This window comes from Pinus tabuliformis, chromosome 5_2 (assembly GCF_031772625.1).
Source record: "Pinus tabuliformis cultivar Carrire ecotype Pingquan chromosome 5_2, CPIR1, whole genome shotgun sequence".
Taxonomy (NCBI): Eukaryota; Viridiplantae; Streptophyta; class Pinopsida; order Pinales; family Pinaceae; genus Pinus; species Pinus tabuliformis.
Genome location: NC_142306.1, coordinates 225,456,467 through 225,476,320, shown reverse-complemented (window position 1 = coordinate 225,476,320; position 19,854 = coordinate 225,456,467).

Here is a 19,854-nt window from a genome sequence, read left to right as displayed (position 1 = left end):
ATTATATTTTGTGACGTGGAAAAGGTGTATATTTATTTTCAAATTTAGAAAATTGTTGTAATGGGATTGTTTGCACAATATTGATGCCAAACTTTCGAGAAGAAATATATTTTCACAAAAAATCCTTTTACTTTTAATTAGCTACAAAGAGTGGGAGAATGCAGAAGGAAAGCATTATGGAACCATTTCTTATATAAGAAAAATTAAGGAACCATTTTTCATGTAAGTGTAGAATAACTGGTAAATAGTAAATACTTATAATCATGTAAAATAAAATATATGGGAAAAATTTATCCAAAAAACTTAAAATTTATGGGGGTTTATATATTTTGTAGAAAATGCTGATAAAAGTTCTCAAAAAGATTAATTTTATTTGGACTCATATTTCTTTCGGAAGCACATCTTGAGGTTTGGAGTTGCACCAAGTAACATGGATTTCCTTGGCTTCGATGCAAGATTTGAAAGATAACTATTTGAAAAAAATATGTCTAGGTCTTGCACCCTAGTTGTTTCTCGGACAAACTTATCAAAAAAACTTGAAAACTTATCAAAAAATCTTGAAATTTATGGGGGTTTATATATTTTGTAGAAAATACTGATAGAATTTTTGAAAAAGATTAATTTTATTTGGACTCATATTTCTTCTAGAAGCACACCTTGAGGTTTTGAGTTGTACCCAATAACATGGATTTCCATGGCTTCGATGCATAATCTGAAAGGTAACTATTTGAAAAAAATGTCTAGGTCTTGCACCCCATTTTGTCTCTTTTTATACACACCGTTTGATTAGATGCAAACTACAACAAAAATGAAACATCGATCGACAGTTAATTATGATCCATTGACCTCACCACTCACCAATTAACCAAAGTGTTGTTGGCATTGGAAGCGAATTATGATTGTGAAATGGTGAATTATTTCAATAAAATTAAAAAATTGATTAGCCAGATGGAGAAGCCACAAAGAAAGGATAGAGTAACATGAAAAAGGAAAAATTCTAAGGGCATCTGATCAGTCTATATGACCCTTCAGTGTACGTATTAGAAATAGGCCACCCCTTCATGACCCAAGTAAATTGGGCAAGCTAGAACAAATTGTTGGGTTATGATATTTAGGGTAACTACACTTATATTCTTCTTATAATTCTACCTAATGCTTCCATATTTCCATTACTCATCTGAAAATACATGTTACTAACAATACAAGGGTTGCATCAATCCACCATATAATAACAAAAATATGAAGGTTGAATATGAAATATGAATCAGAACAGAACATATTCCTATCCAATTTTGAGGACAAACTACAACACCACCTCTAATGGAAATGACTAAACAATACATAGTATATAACTTCTTCAACACTTCACTTTGTCAACTAGACACTAAAAGCAATCAGTTCAACATTAAATATTGTAGATTCTAATTGTGAAAACCAAATTTAAGGATTATGGTAATTTGTAATATAGGAAATCACCAGATAGATAATAAAGTAGTTGTTATTTTCTAAATCTGCATGAAATTACTAACACCAAAAAACTAAGAAAAGAGAATGAAAATATTTTATATTCATACAATGTAGTTGAGTAAAAAAACTGAAGGGTATTCGCTAGATATGAATTGATAGATTGCACAACGATGTAAACAACATAGAAGATATTTTCTTAAAGGTGAATAATTTTGAGTCATAACTCTAGAGGATGGTGCTATAAGAAATCTAAAATATTTGTAAACTAATTACCTCAAATCTTTGAAGCCTTGTTCATTGTGCTCTTTGAAAACCAGTGCTATAGGTGCACTGCCTAAGGCAACTTCCACCAACTAATCATTGTAACAAACTTTTTCAAGGGTGCGTGAAATTGGGGTGAATGAAAAAGACACCACAATAATCAGAGAGGTAAAATGTAATATCCCAAGACTTCTGCTAAAATATTTCCAGCAGTTGTCTTACCACTACCCATCATACCTGCAAAAGGAATATTTTGGTTTACCCAACAATGTAAATAGTGAATAGCTTATATTTCTTGAATAAGAAGCCATCACAAGTTGTCATTCCTAGGTAGAACCCAAAGATATCTAATTACCAAAAAGATACCAATAAGATATATGCATTTTCCTTTCAAATGTGGGATAATCTCTTCAGCCTTCTTCTGCATTAATAATATCTTATTAGGAATACAAAACTCAATAAATTCATCATCGCTTCACATACTCGAATGTTGGCACTCAAATCATAGCACTCATGATTTCCAAGCCAATTGCACATTGGACTTACAAAATAAAATTAGGAATGAAGCAACATTTCAACAGAAAAATAACATGCTTGCTACTAAAATCCTAATTTACACACACTACATATGTAAAAACTTGAAAACTAACCTTCAATATCAACATCTCTTGATCTCAAGTATTGAGTTCATCTGTTTTGACTTCAGACACTGCATTCCATGAACAAAATAGATAATATTAATAAAGAGGAAAAAGAAATAATTGAATACAATGATGGAGTGAGAATAACATGTCATGTATTGTTATAGTCTCGTGACATACCATTATACCAAACAAAACTTCCATATAAGAAGGTTTTTCATACAATGTCTTTAGAGGGTTACAATTTAATGATGATGTATAACAGCCAAACAACAAATTTGAATGCTCTAAAACATAAAATAAGTTAAACAACAAATAAAACAATCTAGGACTTGCCATCACTAAAACAATATTTAATTCGATTAGATTTTCTTTCCTTTGAAAGAACTTTTATATTTAAGCACATTCTCTTGAAATATGAAGAATTTTCAGTCTCCAATAGATGTTTGACTTATATGACACTGTAAATGTTCCTTTTCCTTGCATAGTGCCTTGCTGCACCTTGAATGAATTACAAATGGATTGAATCTCTTATGGACAAAAAAAAAAAAATATATATATATATATATATATATATATATATATATATATATATAAGGATAAATGGACTTTGTGTAAATCGTATAAATGATAAGGATGTCTAGATGGTAAAGCATGTAATATGTAACCCAAAATAGTTGAGTCAATGCACAATTAAGCATTGTATACCCACTTTAGGACCTCACATGGATTGAAAATCCAAATCATGTACAGAATAAAGGAATCCATTTACAGAGCTTATGAGCATTTACTATTTGAATTAACTTAAACTATTTAAGTATGTTTATGGACAATTTTTCATGGCAGGTTTCCATCTACATTCACTTCCTTTTATGTCCTTGAAATACTCAAGTTCCACTTTTAGCAATGCTAGATGAATACAACATGATGAGATAGGAGGGAGAAGAGCCAAAACTAAGGCTCAAGATATGAAGTTAGACTTTGTTAAGTGCTTTGATATACATCACATAAACCACAAGACTTTTCTACGATGGTAAAAAGACCACTTTTTGACATTTAATCTCCATATTCAGAACATCCTTATCTAAATACTTCCATGCTCAAATATAGACATAATGCTCTTGTTTAAAGGTACAATATGCGTAAGAGAAAAATGCCATAATTTTACATATCAACGGAAAGGTGGAATTTCAATGGTGAAATAAATTTCTAATTTTAGAATATAAAAGCAGAGTGGAAAGGTCTATATTGAAAGCTAAGGGTCCATCACATTCTAATTTTATAGTGCTAGATGAGATGCAATTTCTAATAGTAAAATATGTAGACGTCCTCACAGTACTAGAAGCCTTATAATCTACAATACATGTTACAAAGTGTTTAATAAACCCATGATACTAGAATAAACACATAGGAACATAGTAATAAGACATGGGAGTGTTTGAAAAGAATAGTAGTTCAATGAACACCTGCGTATGCATTATAAAACTTAACATTTAAAAAAGGTCAAAAAACTCCATACAAGATGAAACGATGGTAGAATAAGGTCCCTAACTGCCCAATGATCAAAGTGTCTTATTTGATGACAACCATCTCTAGCATTGAAGTATTGAATTTCACTCAAGCAGTGGTTTCACAAGGGATGGTACCACTTGCGTTATCAATTTTTCTTACAATTTGGGGGCAAGGGGAAACTTGAGAGGTTCCTAGTTCTTCCATGGATGTCACCTGTTAAAAGGGACACCTGTAATTTATCCCCTTTCAAATCCAATGGCCAAAAAAAGGAAATGACACTTATTTTTGTTTTTGTTACTTTTACTATGGGTCCAAGTACACTTTTAAGGAAACCACAAGCTCCCAAAATTCTAAATTTTCATTTTGTACATGAAGAGAAGCGAGAGAATCTAGGGTAGTAAATTGTAAGGAATTTATGAGTAGAAAAAATAGAATTTGTAAACAGCAAAAATGGTTCTTGTGATTAAAGGAGAAATTTTTAACTTGAAGTAGCAAGACTTTTAACTTTGATCAGGGAAAGGAGCTAGTTTGGAGAAGGGTTATGATTATCTCCAACTTAGTTGTTTTGACACACAAGTCAGCTAACTCACTAAGACTCTAGGTCAAAACTTAGATCACTATGAGATGTGGACAAATTCCAGATATTTCTGGAGAATCAGACAACTGCAACATGAAAATATCCAGTAAGGAAACAAAGGTGGCACCAAAACAAAGTGAAGCAGTATAACATTGGATGTGGACAAGTTGCATCCAAACACAAATTTTTCATGACTGAATTGAGATCGAACAGAATGAAAATTGAACTAACACCTTTAAGACATTTACAGGTTTCAGATTGTGAGGGAGAATGATTGATCTCTTATAAGTAAACAAGGAGATCCAATAAAACTTTGTTGAAGGAAAAAAACACTAGACATGGGAGATTTGTAGTGAAACAAAAATTCATCCTGTGCCCTTGGAAAATCAAAAAATGACAAAGAACATAAGGAAATGTGGTTGGAAAGAATCAAAACCTGTAAAGGTAGCTACGAGATGTTTAATAGAATCAAATATTTACACAAAATCACATAGGTAAACAAGTCTTCTAAAACCAATCATGTTCGAGCTACCCATCATAGGCAGGCTGGCCACTGCTATATTAGGCATGATGAATTCACAAGGGAACAAAACCTTCTTGTGGCCAAACATTTACACACAGTCAAATCCATGTTCAGTCACCATGTCGTGTACTCGGACATTAATGTCACCATTATACTCAATAATTTCATGAAATGTAGTGTTATAATTTTTTTAGAAAATCACTACAGGAAGTCATACGGTTCGACCATTTTTTATCACTATTTTTTTTTTTTTTTTATATTCGTTTTTGAATAATGAAAAATTGTACATTACTACAAGTATATGATGCATTAATAGGTGTATTGGAAATTCCATTATTTATTATTTAGGACAAAAATTTTAGTTTTTTTTAATAAAATGCTTCCTCTAAACATTAATATAAATAATAAATGCATGTTATAGGATTTTATTTAAAAGGATCACCAGGTTTCCTAAACAACTACCAATAGAAAATGAAAAACCAGGCAAGTTCAACACCAAAAATTCTATTAATAGAGAACAACAACGTGACAATGCCACAAACCATACATATCCCAACAAGACAAAAACAAAAAAGTCATGGCCAATTGACCCACATCCTAGAGGAACACAAGTCCATATTCAACCCTAAGCAGCTGTTGATATGAGACCAACACTAAGAGCAAGATAATTATGATCTTGGGGGACCAGTCCCCAACCTCTAGTAAGTAAGTTGAGGATCATGAAATACTGTCTCTAGCCATTATTCCCTGGTTCACTTTTTAGGGTCTTCTTAGCTTTTGGATACACTTGTGGCTTTCATATACTCCACCTTTATTTGAATAATACATAGACCATCTATTCTCCTAATCTAGTGTCTCATTAAAATGAAAAATTAAATCCATTCCATGGGTTTGTCCTTTGAATCACGATTGGACTTGGATTTTGGATCATTCTATCCAAATTATCTAGAATCTATAGTTCTACTGGGAAAGGTCAAGGAATCAAATATGGATAAAGATTCAATAAACATATATATTATTATGATGAGATTAGGTTTCTTTGAGGTAGGAAAGCATTATGCCAATCTACAGTGCTCAAAATCAAGAGATGGTTATTGAAGCAACCAAGGAAGGTATAATTATTTTGAAAAATGAGGGATTGTTTCCCCTATCAACAAATCAGATTAAACTTTTTGTTGTGATTGGACCTCATGCCGATGCCACAAAACCTACGATAGGAAACTATGTAGGTACATTTTTATTTCTTCTTCATTTGAATTACATTTGATAACTCTAGATTTATCAAGTTTTGAAAGTTAAATGATTAAGGGTATGGTGTGGTATCCCTATGTGGATCATGGCTGCATGGGAGTGGGAGCGAAAGCCGATGTGGGGAGAGACATTTTGAAAATATGATGGGTCGGCGAGATTTTGGGAGAAAATTTTATATAATATATATTTTTATATATTTTGATGCATCTATGTCAAGAAAAAGCATGTAGAATGATGAATTAGTGATCAAAAATTGAAAAACATGGATTAAACCATATTACATCATTCATATAGTAGTTATAATCTTCATCAACCATAAATACACAAATGACAAGTTCTCATTTATATAGCATGTAAGGGTGCACATAACCAAAATAACACCAATTGAAATCCATCTCAAATTCAAAATAAATCAACAAATATGTTCTATATGGCCTCTAGCATTAAAAAAATATGGTGAAAAAATCCTAGTTTGGAGCTTTACACTTTGAATCTAGGATACAAGGCCATGTTTGTTCCAAATATATTTTAGGATATGGAATGGAAGTGGAAACCACAATGGAATATCAAATATCCTCTAAAATATGAGAGATTTATATGGTTTTAAGTCAGAGACAAAGCACGCACGTGGCATATCCTTCAAAGGAGGAACAACATTGTCTGGGTAGACTTCCCTTGTGCAAAGAATCTCTTGAAAGTATTGCTCACCTCCCAATTACTTGCTCTTATGCAAGGTATATGTGCACTGAAATGGGAATCCTCTCTAAAATAAAGGCTAGCTAGCAAGGGGTTTCTGTATAGGATTTTTTCACAAAATGGAAAAAAAATATGCTCTAAATGAATTTAAAGCATCGGAAATAATAGTAACCTTAAGGCATATGGCTAGACAAGAATGTTGCAATTTTTGAAGAGGCACTCATGTCTCCTTTTCAATGCACATTTCAAGCCAAATCTATTTTCTATTGCCTCAAAAGTATCTCCAAAATATTTCCACAAAGGATTTTACCACATGATTCTATTTCCAAACTGATATTTGGGGTCTCTTTGATGGAGCCAACAAAAGGACCAAACCTTGATGTGGGGTAGGTGGGCTTCTATTTTTCAATGATTCCATTATATTAATTTCAAAGTAGGATTGATAGGGGTTTCAAATGTCTTCATTAAACTATTATCTATGAAAATTTCTCTAAAAATTGTTCCAAGCAAGGAGTGTCAAACTTTCAGGTTTATGTGGATAATCTAGTGGTCATCAATTGAATAAAATGAATCTATAAAATGGAGAAATTGGTACTTAGTCCTATATATGATGAAGAAGAAAGCTATGTTTTTTTGTGTTTAATCAATTTCGTTTTCCATGTCTACAAAGAACATAACTGTGAAGAAAACACTTTATCAAAGGAAGGACTCCAGTTGGTAGTTTGTTCATGCATATGAAAATAATTAAAGGACAAGATATTGGTATATGAATCTAACATTCCTTTTCTTTGATTGAGATTAAGTTCTCAAGTGTAGGTTTTCAGCTTCATGTGAGATCTATTAAGATTTATCTTGCTATTATTGTGAGGTTACATGCCTACAAACGCCCCGTTTGACCCTTTTTTAGCTATATTGAGAGAAGAACTTTGCATTTCTAGAATTGTGATGTAATTTTGGTTTGATCTAAATTTTGTATCTCAAAGGGTTCTTATGTTTGGATTATATGTGAGGGAAAAATACCCTCAGTTTTGAGATCTAGTCATGGAAGCTAAGGGATTAGTCTTTGCTTTTCTCTTTTTCAACCGCATCTTGTAGATCTATCATGCAATTGTTGGGTTGTGTTATATTCTTTCCACATAGTTAATAGGGGGTTTGACGAGTACTCGTAACCCCAATTTATGGGGTCCAGGGCAGCGCCCCGAAAAATTTTGATTTTGGACCCTATGTTAGGTTGGGTGGACCCACCAATGGTTTTGTGCATGATTTTTGCACATGTTTTTTGGACGGGATGGTTTTTTGATCCATGGTATTGGACGCAATGGTTTTTGTCATGGTATTGGATGCGATGGTTTTTGGTCCATGATATTGGATGCTTTAGCATGTATAAATATGTACTATAACATTGAAAGGAATATAATGAAAAAATCAAGCTGGTAGTCCTGGTTTTGGGATCCAGTGGGAAAATATCTGTGTATATGTGTTTCATGTGTTATGCTCAAACATTGTTTATTTTTCTGTGTTTTAGAATTTGTATGCAGGTAATTTTTGTACGAGTTCAAAACCTACATTTGGTATCAGAGTTGTTTTTGGCTTCAAGGGGATGCCTTTGTTTCTAAGGGGTTTTGCTCAGGCCTATGGTAGACCCTGTTCAGTGGGAGATCGATTATGGTAGTGAAAGAAGATGGCGAGTGGTGGAAAGACAAAGATCGAGAAATTTAATGGTTAGATTATTGAGTTGTGGAAACTCAAGATGGAGGATCTATTGGTGGATAAAGATCATTGGATCGTGGTAGATCCAGGCTAAACCAATGGGCATGACCGATGAAGAATGGAAGAAGTTGGATCGAAAGAAAAAGAGCATAATACGATTGTGTGTCTCAGATTCAATATTTCTGAATGTATCAAGGGAAGCTACGACAAAGGCTTTATGGGACAATTTAGGGACTTTGTACCAATTTGAGTCTCTGGTGAATAAACTGTTCCTGCGGAAAAAGCTGTATAACTCAGTGATAGAGTATCTGAATGCGTTTAATACTGTGGTAAGTTAGTTAGCATCTATTGATATTGAAATTTCAGATGAAGATAACTGCATCAATTTGTTGTGTTCCCTACCAGATTCATGGGATAGTTTGGTTATTGCAATAGGTAGCAATGCAACTACCTTACATTTTGCTGAAATAGTCTCATCCTTGCTGACAGAGGAGATGAGACGGAAAAATATGGAGAGCCAGAATGGTGATGCCTTATCTGTATGCGGATGGTCCCAGAACAGAAACAAAAATAAGTCATCGAGTGGGAGATCTAAATCTTCAGGAAAACCTATAAAGGTGGTGTGCTGGAAATGTGGAAAGGAAGGGAACTTCAAAAGGGGCTATAAATCTAAAGCTCTTGATAAATGAAAGGGATCTGATGATGCTCCTTCTACAGAGGCAAAAACCACCTCAGATGAAGGCGGGGATGTGTACTTGGCTTCTTCAAGTACACATGTAGATCATGAGGCATGGTTGATTGACTCAGGTGCATCCTTTCACTTCACTCCCCATAGAGAGTGGTTCTGTGAGTATGAGAAATATGATGGTGGTGATGTCTTCTTGGGGGATGACAGGAAGGCTAGAATCATTGGTCACAGAAATGTAAAGTTTAATTTGCAAGGTGGAAGGGTTAGAACACTTCTGGGTTTTCTACATATTCCTGCATTGGCCAAAATTCTGATTTTTGTAAGCAAGATGGATGATGTAGGTGTAAAAATAGTGTTCGAGAAGGATACCTACAGGATGGCTCAGGGAGAATTGGTATTGATGCGGGGAGTTCGGACTAGAACTCTGTACAAGCTCCAAGGTAGCATTGTTGTTGATGGGTGCAACAATTATGTTGTTCCTGAAAGTGGATAAGAAAATCTAGTCATCTCTGGAGAGACGACCATGTTATGGCATCAAAGGCTTGGACATATTGGAGAGAAGGGCCTTTGAATACTTCATGGTAAAGGTATGGTAGAAGGTATGAGTAATAACACTCTGGATTTTGATTTTTGTGAAAATTGTGTATATGGAAAGTAGAACCGGGTGAGTTTCCCCTCTGGAAGTAAGAGGGCGAAACAGATATTAGAGCTTGTGCACAGTGATGTGTTTGGACATGTGAAGGTTACACGACTGGGTAAGTCTGTGTACTATGTATCATTTATAGATGACTTCTCAAGGAATACATGGATATATTTCCTTAAGAAGAAATCTGAAGTCTTTGATAGGTTTAAAGAATTCAAAGCTCTAGTGGAAAACCAGATAAAGAAGAAGATAAAGGTGTTGAGGACAGATAATGGGCAGTAAGGAATTTGAAGAATTCTGTAAGAAGTGTGGTATAGCACGGCAGAAGACTACTCCATATACACCTCAGCAAAATGGAGTTGCAAAAAGAATGAATAAGACATTGATGGAAAGGGCAAGAAGCATGCTCAATGGTGCCGGGTTAGGATAGGAATTTTGGGCAGAGGCAGTGGATACTGCATGTTACCTGGTCAACAGGTCACCTTCATCAGCATTGGAGGACAAGACTCCACAAGAGGTATGGACTGGTAAGAAACCCTCTCTTTCACATCTAAGGGTATTTGGATGTGATGCATATGTACATGTTCCAAAGGAGAAACGAACCAAGTTGAATAGTAACTCTGAAAAGTGCATCTTTATTGGGTATAAGGATGGTTTGAAGGGTTATAATCTTTGGAACCCAGTAACAAAGAAGGTTGTGTACAACCGAGATGTGGTGTTTAGAGAGGTGAAAGATGTTATTAAACATGAAGTCCAACCAAAGGAACTTGAGAAGATAGATTTTGAGCTAAAGGAGGAAGAATCACACTCTACAACAGAGGAGGAATCAGAAGCTGAAGAGCCACAAACTCTGGGTGTAAGAAGATCAGTTCGAGAAAGAAGAAAACTAGAAAGGTATAGTCCATTTGCTTTATGTTTAGATTTTTCTTTGTCTATAACTGATGATGATCCCAGAACTGTGAAGGAAGCAGTGGATTCAGAGGATGGAAAGCTCTGGAAAGAGGCCATGGTTGATGAAATGGCATCTTTGCACAAAATGAGGCTTGGGATCTGGTGGAGTTTTCGGCTGGAAGGAAACCCATTGGCAGCAAATGGATGTTCAAAAAGAAGACAAATTCAGAAGGAAAAGTGGAGAAATATAAAGCTCGGTTGGTAGCAAAAGGTTATTCCCAGGTGCCGGGAATTGATTTTGGTGATATTTTTTCTTCTGTTGCCATGGTAACTTCTATTATATTACTTTTATCTGTTTCTGCTGCTTTTGATTTTGAAGTAGAATAGATGGATGTGAGGACAACATTTCTTCATGGGGATGTCGAAGAGGAGATCTACATAAAACAACCTGAAGGCTTTGCGATGGAGGGTAAGAAAGAACCGGTATGCAAGTTAAAGAAGTCTCCGTATGGGTTAAAACAGTCACCAAGGATGTGGTATCAAAAATTTGATACATTGGACTTGGCTTCACTAGAAGCAAAGCAGATCATTGTGTGTATTTAAAATTAATTGGTGACTGTGCTATTTATCTGGTCTTGTATGTGGATGATATGCTGCTGGTTGGAAATGACAAAGAAATTATCCAGGATTTGAAGACTCAATTGTCCTCCAAATTTGACATGAAAGACCTTGGTGCTGCAAACTATATTTTGGGCATGGAAATTAAAAGAGATCGGGAAAAGAGGAAGCTCTGGTTAAACCAGAGGAAGTATGTTGAGACAATATTGCAGAGGTTTAATGTGCAGGATAGTAAACCAGTGAAGGTTCCTATTCCTGTAGGTGTAAAGTTATCTGCTGAATAGTGTTGCAAGACACAAGAAGTGGAAGAGGATATGTCTCGTGTTCCATATGCAAGTGCAATTGATAGCCTGATGTATGCAATGGTCTGTACTAGAGCAGACATTGCACATGCAGTGGGAGTATTGAGCAGGTTTATGTCAAAACCAGGAAAGGAGTATTGGAAAATAGTGAAGTGGGTTTTCAGGTATTTGCGTGGCACTAGTGATTATGGTTTGTGCTACCAAGGAAGACCAGGATTGGACAGAGTGTTGGATATTCATGGCTTTGTTGATGCAGACTGGGCTGTAGATCTGGATTAGAGAAGATCTACAAGTGGGTATGTTTTTAACCTATTTGGAGGTGCATTCAATTGGATGAGTAAGAAACAATCTATAGTGGCACTATCAACTATAGAGGCAAAATACATGGTAGCCACTCATGCAAGCAAGAAAGTAGTTTGGTTGCAGAGATCGTGTTCAAGTATGGGGTTAGTACAAGAATCTATAAGGATAGACTGTGACAGCCAAAGTACAATTTTCTTGGCAAAGAACCCTGCATATCATTCAAATACAAAGCACATTGATGTTCAACATCACTTTCTGAGGGATATGATAGAAGACAAAAAGGCGTTGCTAGTAAAGGTGGACAATTTGAAGAATACTGTAGATGCATTGACAAAATCTGTGAGCTCTGAGAAGTTCTCCTGATGTAGAGAAACAATGGGCGTTTCAGGGCTGGAAAAATGACTAAGCTCTCCTGTGGCCCCTTGCGGAAAGAAAACGACAAGTGGGAGAATGTTGGGCTGTGTTATATTCTTTCCATGTAGTTAACAGGGGGTTTGAGGGGTACCCGTAACCCCACTTTATGGGGTCTGGGGCAGCGCCCTGGAAAAATTTGATTTTGGACCCTATGTTAGGTTGGGCGGAACCACCTATGGTTGTATGCATGATTTTTGCACATGTTTCTTGGATGCGATGGTTTTTTGGTCCATGGTATTAGATGCGATGGTTTCAGTCCATGATATTCAATGCGATCGTTTTCAGTCCATGGTATTGGATGCTTCAGCATTAATGAAAAAATCAAGCTGGTAGTCCTAGTTTTGGGATCCAGTGGGAAAATCTCTGTGTATGTGTTTTATGTCTTATGCTCTCGCATTGTTTATTTTTCTGTGTTTTAGAATTCATATGCAGGTAATTTCTGTACAGGGTTAAAACCTACAACAATGCCAATGGAATATCTAGAAAATATCTCTTCATATTGAATGGAATATATAACTCAAATATAAGTGAAGTATGTTTAGTAGATGCTCACTTTAATATCACCGACACCGTCCTCCCTCTATTTCAATTATTTTCAAAAATAGTAGGCTCATTTTTTTGAAGCATTGTTATGGTCTATCATTGGCCCTCCCTCCTATGTTTGAGTGTTTTCAAGATTTATGGGCCCACTCATTTTGAATCATTGTTCTGGTTCAAAATGTTTTCAGGAGCTATAGGACCATATTCTTGGGTTTGGATTGGGCCTAACCGAGTTGGAGAGGCAGATTCTGTGCATGTGTTGAGGTGTAATTTCTCTATGAAAAAGCTGAAATATCTTGTGTATTGTAGCACAAACTTGGAATAACTGTGATATAACGATTGAATTGTAGCCCAAGAGTATAGGGTTTCTAGAGTAGGATTTCCATAGGTATTTGAGGACTGTTAGGCCAAGTTGGGAAAACACTGTAGCTGTTATAGGAAGCCCTAGACATGGTCGAAAACCTTAGAAGATATTATGCACAAGGTCGAGTATTTGAGGGAAGATGATGACATCCTAGGGAGCTATGTTGTATGTCTTTCATGTTGATGTTTTTCAAAGGATTGTAGGTCTAGTTTTGGACAGTTCTAAAGAAGCCAAAATACAGTGGTTAGAGGACTGTTAGTGGCTATTTGGGTATCCATAAGTGTTATGGAAAAGTGGAAGATTTGTCACAACAAGAGGGTTGTACATTGTATGCTCTAATATTTGACTTTTGGACAACGGAAGTTAAGAGGGCTAGTTATTGGGCCCTAGTTCTGTGATTGACAGTTGGCCAAATCAGAGATAAGATGGAAGCTCCAAGACCTAATTTTGTTAATCTTTGGAGAAGTAGAGAGGAGATTAGTAGAAAATGATTAAGACCTGTGGTGATATTCAGCAAACCCCCCATTTATCAATATAATAGCTAATATTTTATCAATAAATGGGGACCCTTAAAAAATCCTTCCAAAATATAGATTTAGCATTTAGACATTTTCTTTTAAATTTTTGGAATGAAACAAGATATCAAGTCAAAAGCCTTATTAAAAAGAAAAACATGCAAAATGTGATCTAAAAGAATCACCGTGCTTAACCTAGATATCATTAGGATTTTCGTCAAAACTATGTCCTAAGGAATTTCCTCTTGAAATAAAGCCCGTCTCATATATCGTAATTCTCAAAGGGTGCACCCTCACGAAGTATGTTGAATCATGAAAAATGTGATATTGCGATGCAATGGTTAACCTTATTGCATTACATCGAAAATTCTTAAGAAACGTTCAAATATTACGAACCACGTGATGTTGCGAAATGTGATAAAAAGGCCAGACCTGATTGGAGCCTATGTTATAAAGTAACACTTAAATATATTACGCAAATGAAAAGGGCTTTATAAGGTAAATCCCATTAAATAAGTTATGCTTTAATAAACAATAAATAATGTCTCACATCCCATAAAAACCAAAGGAACTTTAATGAAATTGCACAATGAAAATGTGATAATGTGATTTACGATATTGCATCGCAATTGCAAAATTGACATTTTCACAAATCAAATATCATAACCTTAAAAAGTTTTCTTCCTATTTTATGATGTGGAACATTAATGAGCCATAAAGGTAGCTATAAAAAATCATTAGTAGGCATTTAATACGGGTTAATGGCATTTATTTTGAAAAGCGGCTTGACGTGATACGAAATATTTTCATCTACGTTTAACTAAAACTCCTTTCTTGTCACCTTTTCAAGATTATCTATATCATTCATTCTTATTTTCATTCCCATTTGTGTATATCCAATAGCTTATGCTTTGCTTCATTTCAGGAAAAATTCGTAGCAAGAGTCATTAGAAGCAACGACAAAGAAGGGAAAGGTAGCCGCATCTGAAAAGTTAGAAATGATCCCTCTAGTCTCTGATACTACGTGCAGTAGAGATGGAGTAACCTCAACATGGGAAGCCATGTATTATTTGTTAGTGGAAGAGAAACCAATGCTTCTGGTGGGAAAGGCCACAGTTGATGCTAATATTTCCTCAGATGCCTCTTACTTCGAGACAACATGCTCGTTTCTACACTGCATAGCCGCAAGGCTGAAGATAATCCCATACACAGATATGGTCAAGTGGATAATTGATGTAGTGGATGTATTTGTAGTGTCCTATATTTCTAGTATAGTTTTGTCACTCCTATCAAGGGCTATATATATATGATAGGTTGATCACTTTATTGAGGAATAATGTTTTACATACATAGTTATGTTCCTTTTATGTTTACGTATGAAAGATTGATCACTGGATTTGGGAACAATGAACTTTTATATAGTTATATTTCCTCTTATACGTGGCATGATTGATTAGCTATACTAGATGGTTTTGGCTAAGTAAAATGTTATACATATGTTTTTATGTTTGTATCTAATTTATGAAGCAGGTGTATGACATGGATGGTGATCCAATATTGAGACACATATACCCATGGATTCTCATGGTTATGTGGAATATACGGTTAATTATGATTTATGGATGATACATGATTTGTGTGATTATGTATGTCTAATATTGTACTAAGCATGAGGTGGTAGGGTACCTGGTCATTTTCCAACAAGGATGTTCAATTACGAATGATTGTGGAAGTCATTTATTCAAAAGAAAAATGATTGTGTAATCCGTGCACCATTTTGGGTTAAATGTGATTAAGTTAATTACATTATGAAATTCATTTGATTCCTTTGATCTATGAGATTGTAGCGTGTGCAGGTCTTTGAACAAGGGCTTACCAGTGAACCATCAGATGGGTAAAAGCTCACAATTAGTACCATAAGGAGAAACACAAAGTTTCAAAGCACAATAGATGAGAGGGCATGGAAATTAGGGCGTGGAGTCCAAAATCCAAGAAAGATAAAGACATCGAGTCTTGTATATTTAGGGCGCGCAGTCCTGAATATTTAAAAAGATCAAGTTGTGGAATCTTGGATCTTTGGAATAGATCAGGGCACGGAGTCCTCAACTACTAAGGCATGAAGATGCATGAAATAGGGATGCATAATCCCTATTATCCGGAATAAAAATACCACTGATGGATGAATTTCCTTAAATAAAATTTCATTCTCACAATTCTCAAATGACTTCCTGAAAATAGAAAGTCATGTCTAGCATCTCAAGCATGACATTACAAAAATAGTAAATCACTTTACATAAATTGGTAATCAAGTGGAGTTGAATAAAAATGAATTAACTTATCATTAATCAATCGTAATAGTTCAATCTTGATTGAATTCTCAATATTATTAATTCATTACGAGACTATGATATTATTATTAAAAAGGAATTACAAGTCAATTTTATCTCCTCAATCAATTCACACCTCTCCTTCATGACTCTCATGGCTCTATGTAACTCTCTCTCTCCCTCTGTTTTAAATAATTCATTATACTATATTTTATGCCCTCATTAAATAATTGCATATTCCTTTTCACTCATTAAAAATATGTCATAAAATATTCCTCTTACACTCTATTTAATGCATATGATACACTCTCCTTAACTAAGGCATGCATAACTCTCCTTAATGGCTTAAGTTACACACCTCTAAATGGAATCCAATGCATGCACATTACTCCTCCTTTATGACAAGAATTGGTTGCTCCTCCTATATATGAGACTCATGTGTTCTCACTTGGGGAATATGAGGCCAAGAGTGGAAGAGACTTGAGGAAAATAGTGAGAGGGAGAGATATGGAGAGTAGCTAATTGCTTCCATAATAAATTTGAAATTATTGTTAAAATCCTATGATCTCTAGCTATTGAGATTTGCCATGAGTGGTATTGAGAGGAAGTGAAAATTTTCTTCCTTAGTTTTCCTTGCAAATCTCTCTACTGTTGTCTTTTGGTACTACTTGTGAGCTTTTGCAGCTCAGGGTTTCGAGGGGGAGAAGTTCTTAATGGATATGGTTGGGAGGAAAACTGGGTGGTTCACAATGAGTTGGTAAGGATATTGGAGCTAGAGCATATTATCATTGGAGCTAGATTATACATTGGATACTGCTAGGTATGTTGACAACATTATATTGTGTTTATTTTTCTAGTTCATTACATGGTTTTTCTTATTTTGTTGTTGACTGAAACTTAGATGTATATCAAATGCTTCACACTAAATGTTGAAGGAATTTTGCAATAACTGTAGTTTATTTTATGCAAGTTTTTTTTGTACAGTTCTATTGCAAGTTGATTTACATCATGTCTTAATGGCTAAAGCATTCAGGCTGCCATGAGTTTTATGAAAACACGTTAATAGCGTAAATTTGGTTTTTCCTTCTCTTTTTATAGTTGTAGATAAGTTTTCATAGTATCTGTTTGACAAAAGGGATAAATGAGATAGTATGAATTTGTTTTTTGTTGTGGTTTTATATAATCGCATTTCCGGGTGTTTATGTTTCGATTTATTTTAACTTCAAGGGGTATCTATACCCTATCGCAATGTCGCCCCAACTTTGATTTCAAAAAACAGAGTTTCATAATCCTGTTCTGTAACCTTCTATCTTTTATATATTTGTTGCTGCTGCCGGATGGTTTGTCTTGCTGTTTTATTTTTTGTAGCTGTGATTTATTTGGTAATCTCTTTTTATCAAACCAGTCTATTATATAAACTTGGAATTATTATTTTAAAGTATCAATGGTTCATACATTGGTAGTTTAATAAACTTGTGATTGCTTGTTTGATAGTTTAATAGCTAGCAGCTTGTTTTATGACTACCAACTGTTGTTCAAAATTCCCAATGGTTGTAGCTATATTGCTGCGATCTATTTGTAAAAATTCTTACATATTTATAGTCATTATGTGCCTAAATTTTTGTATATGCAGCAATCAAGATGGATGACAGTTTAACTTATGTATTAGGTTCACTTCTTGGCATTACTAACAAAGAAAAATAAATTATGTAATCTTAGATTCATGTTAGTTAATTTTGGTGAAATCGCCTTAAGGGTTATGGTTATAAGCATTTGACAATATGCCTCAATGGCCGTACATTTCATGCTTGCAAACGGTTTGACATAATGCTTCAATGGTTGTAGCTAATTACATCTATGAATTTTCTACCAAAATGACTAAGTAAATTTAGGATTTACAACCAAGGTGTTTCTAAAAATATCTCAAAGAATAAGCATGACGATTCCATTGAATTAAAAGTCCATGGAAGGAAAATTGGTTAGGTGAAATGTTGTAATCGTTAGCTCACTTATGAATTCATAATAATAGGGAACCACTCATTTAGAAGTTGAACTATCTTGTTTTTCTTCCCTTTGTTTTACGAAAGAATTCATAGGCATATTATCTAGAACATAATCAAATTAGTCACTCTTAAACACTCTTAATTGCAATAGAATGAACAATTAGCTTATTGGAAATTGTGGTTTGTAAAGATTGATATTATTTATCCGACTAAAGATTCGATCATTTAAATGTGATTTTAAGACTTATGGTTGTAAGTTTTGGATTTTGAGGAACCATGACCCCGTAGCCTTAATGAGAAGTTTAATATTACCATGGGTTAGTTAGTTAGTAGAAATTAGTATGTAGTGTAAGGAATACCAATAAAAATAAAAATAAAAATATAGATATATGACCTTGCATTAACTTTTACGTCTTAAAAACTTAAACTTAAATCACATTTTGAGTTAGCCTTATCATAATATTGATGGTTGGTAAGGTCAGACCTTACAGTATTAGACAGAGAGTTCAAGAATAGTAGGCATGAGGTTATGAGATCTTTTTTAGTAGAAAACTTATGGCTTATGTACAATCTACCATAGCCATAAAAGCTCTACAATAAATAGTTCCTCGAGAAATTTTCTAAGGAGAATGAAGACCCAACAGATATTAAGCGGGCCTGAGCAGAAAACAAAAGTAAGATCAAATGGGATAATACGGGTATGTACTCAATGGCATCTATTTCTCCCCCTTATAGTTTTGTAGTAGTCATGCTATGTAGATTGTTCGGTAAGCCCGATAGTACCAAATTTTCCCCAGAGTGGCTACCATTAATAGAAGAAATTGTGAACGCAACAATAACGAATTGGGCTCAAATTTTGTCTGATAATTTGGCGAAAGCCATTATGGAGTATAGGAGAAAGAGGAGTCTTGCTTTAAGGGTTTATCCCCCATTTTTCATGAGTGCTTTTGTAATCGACGCAATCTGTTTTAGCTCTAAATTTCCTAGTATGGGATGGAAGTGGACTATGCAAGGTCCACTTCCTATCCATGTGTACCATAAGAGTTTGTGGGAGTCTCGGTTTCACCCCCATTTTTACAAGATTTGTCAAGGAGTTATGTTTCCCATCCATAAACAAGTCTACGACACAACCACCCCTAAATTTTCCAAAGAAGCTAAAGTAGATATTTTACCTGTAGCCAGATGGTTTAGGGAGGAAAAAATTACCTATATCAGAGTATTTGGGAACATTTCTTCACCGCATGTCCTCCCATACTATGTCCCTGGCAAGTTAATGGCTAGGGAGATAGCCTACCAAATGGCAGGGGAAGTTGGGATGAGAAAAGTGTTGAAAGAACAGAAGAAGGCCATTTGGCCTACATTTCCATTGCAATGTGGTGCTTTTGCACTACATGATTTTGGACATGCATGCAAAGAGGCAAAGATTATGAAATCTCTAAAATTAGCTACATTCCCTGGAAGGCAGTATGACCCAAATGGCATTGTTAAGGACTTCACTACTATGGTGAAAGTGAAACCATTCACCCATGAGGAAGATGATTTTGATGGCCTCTTCCTACAAAAGGAAACATTTTCAGATGTGATACATATGGAATCACTACTTTTTCC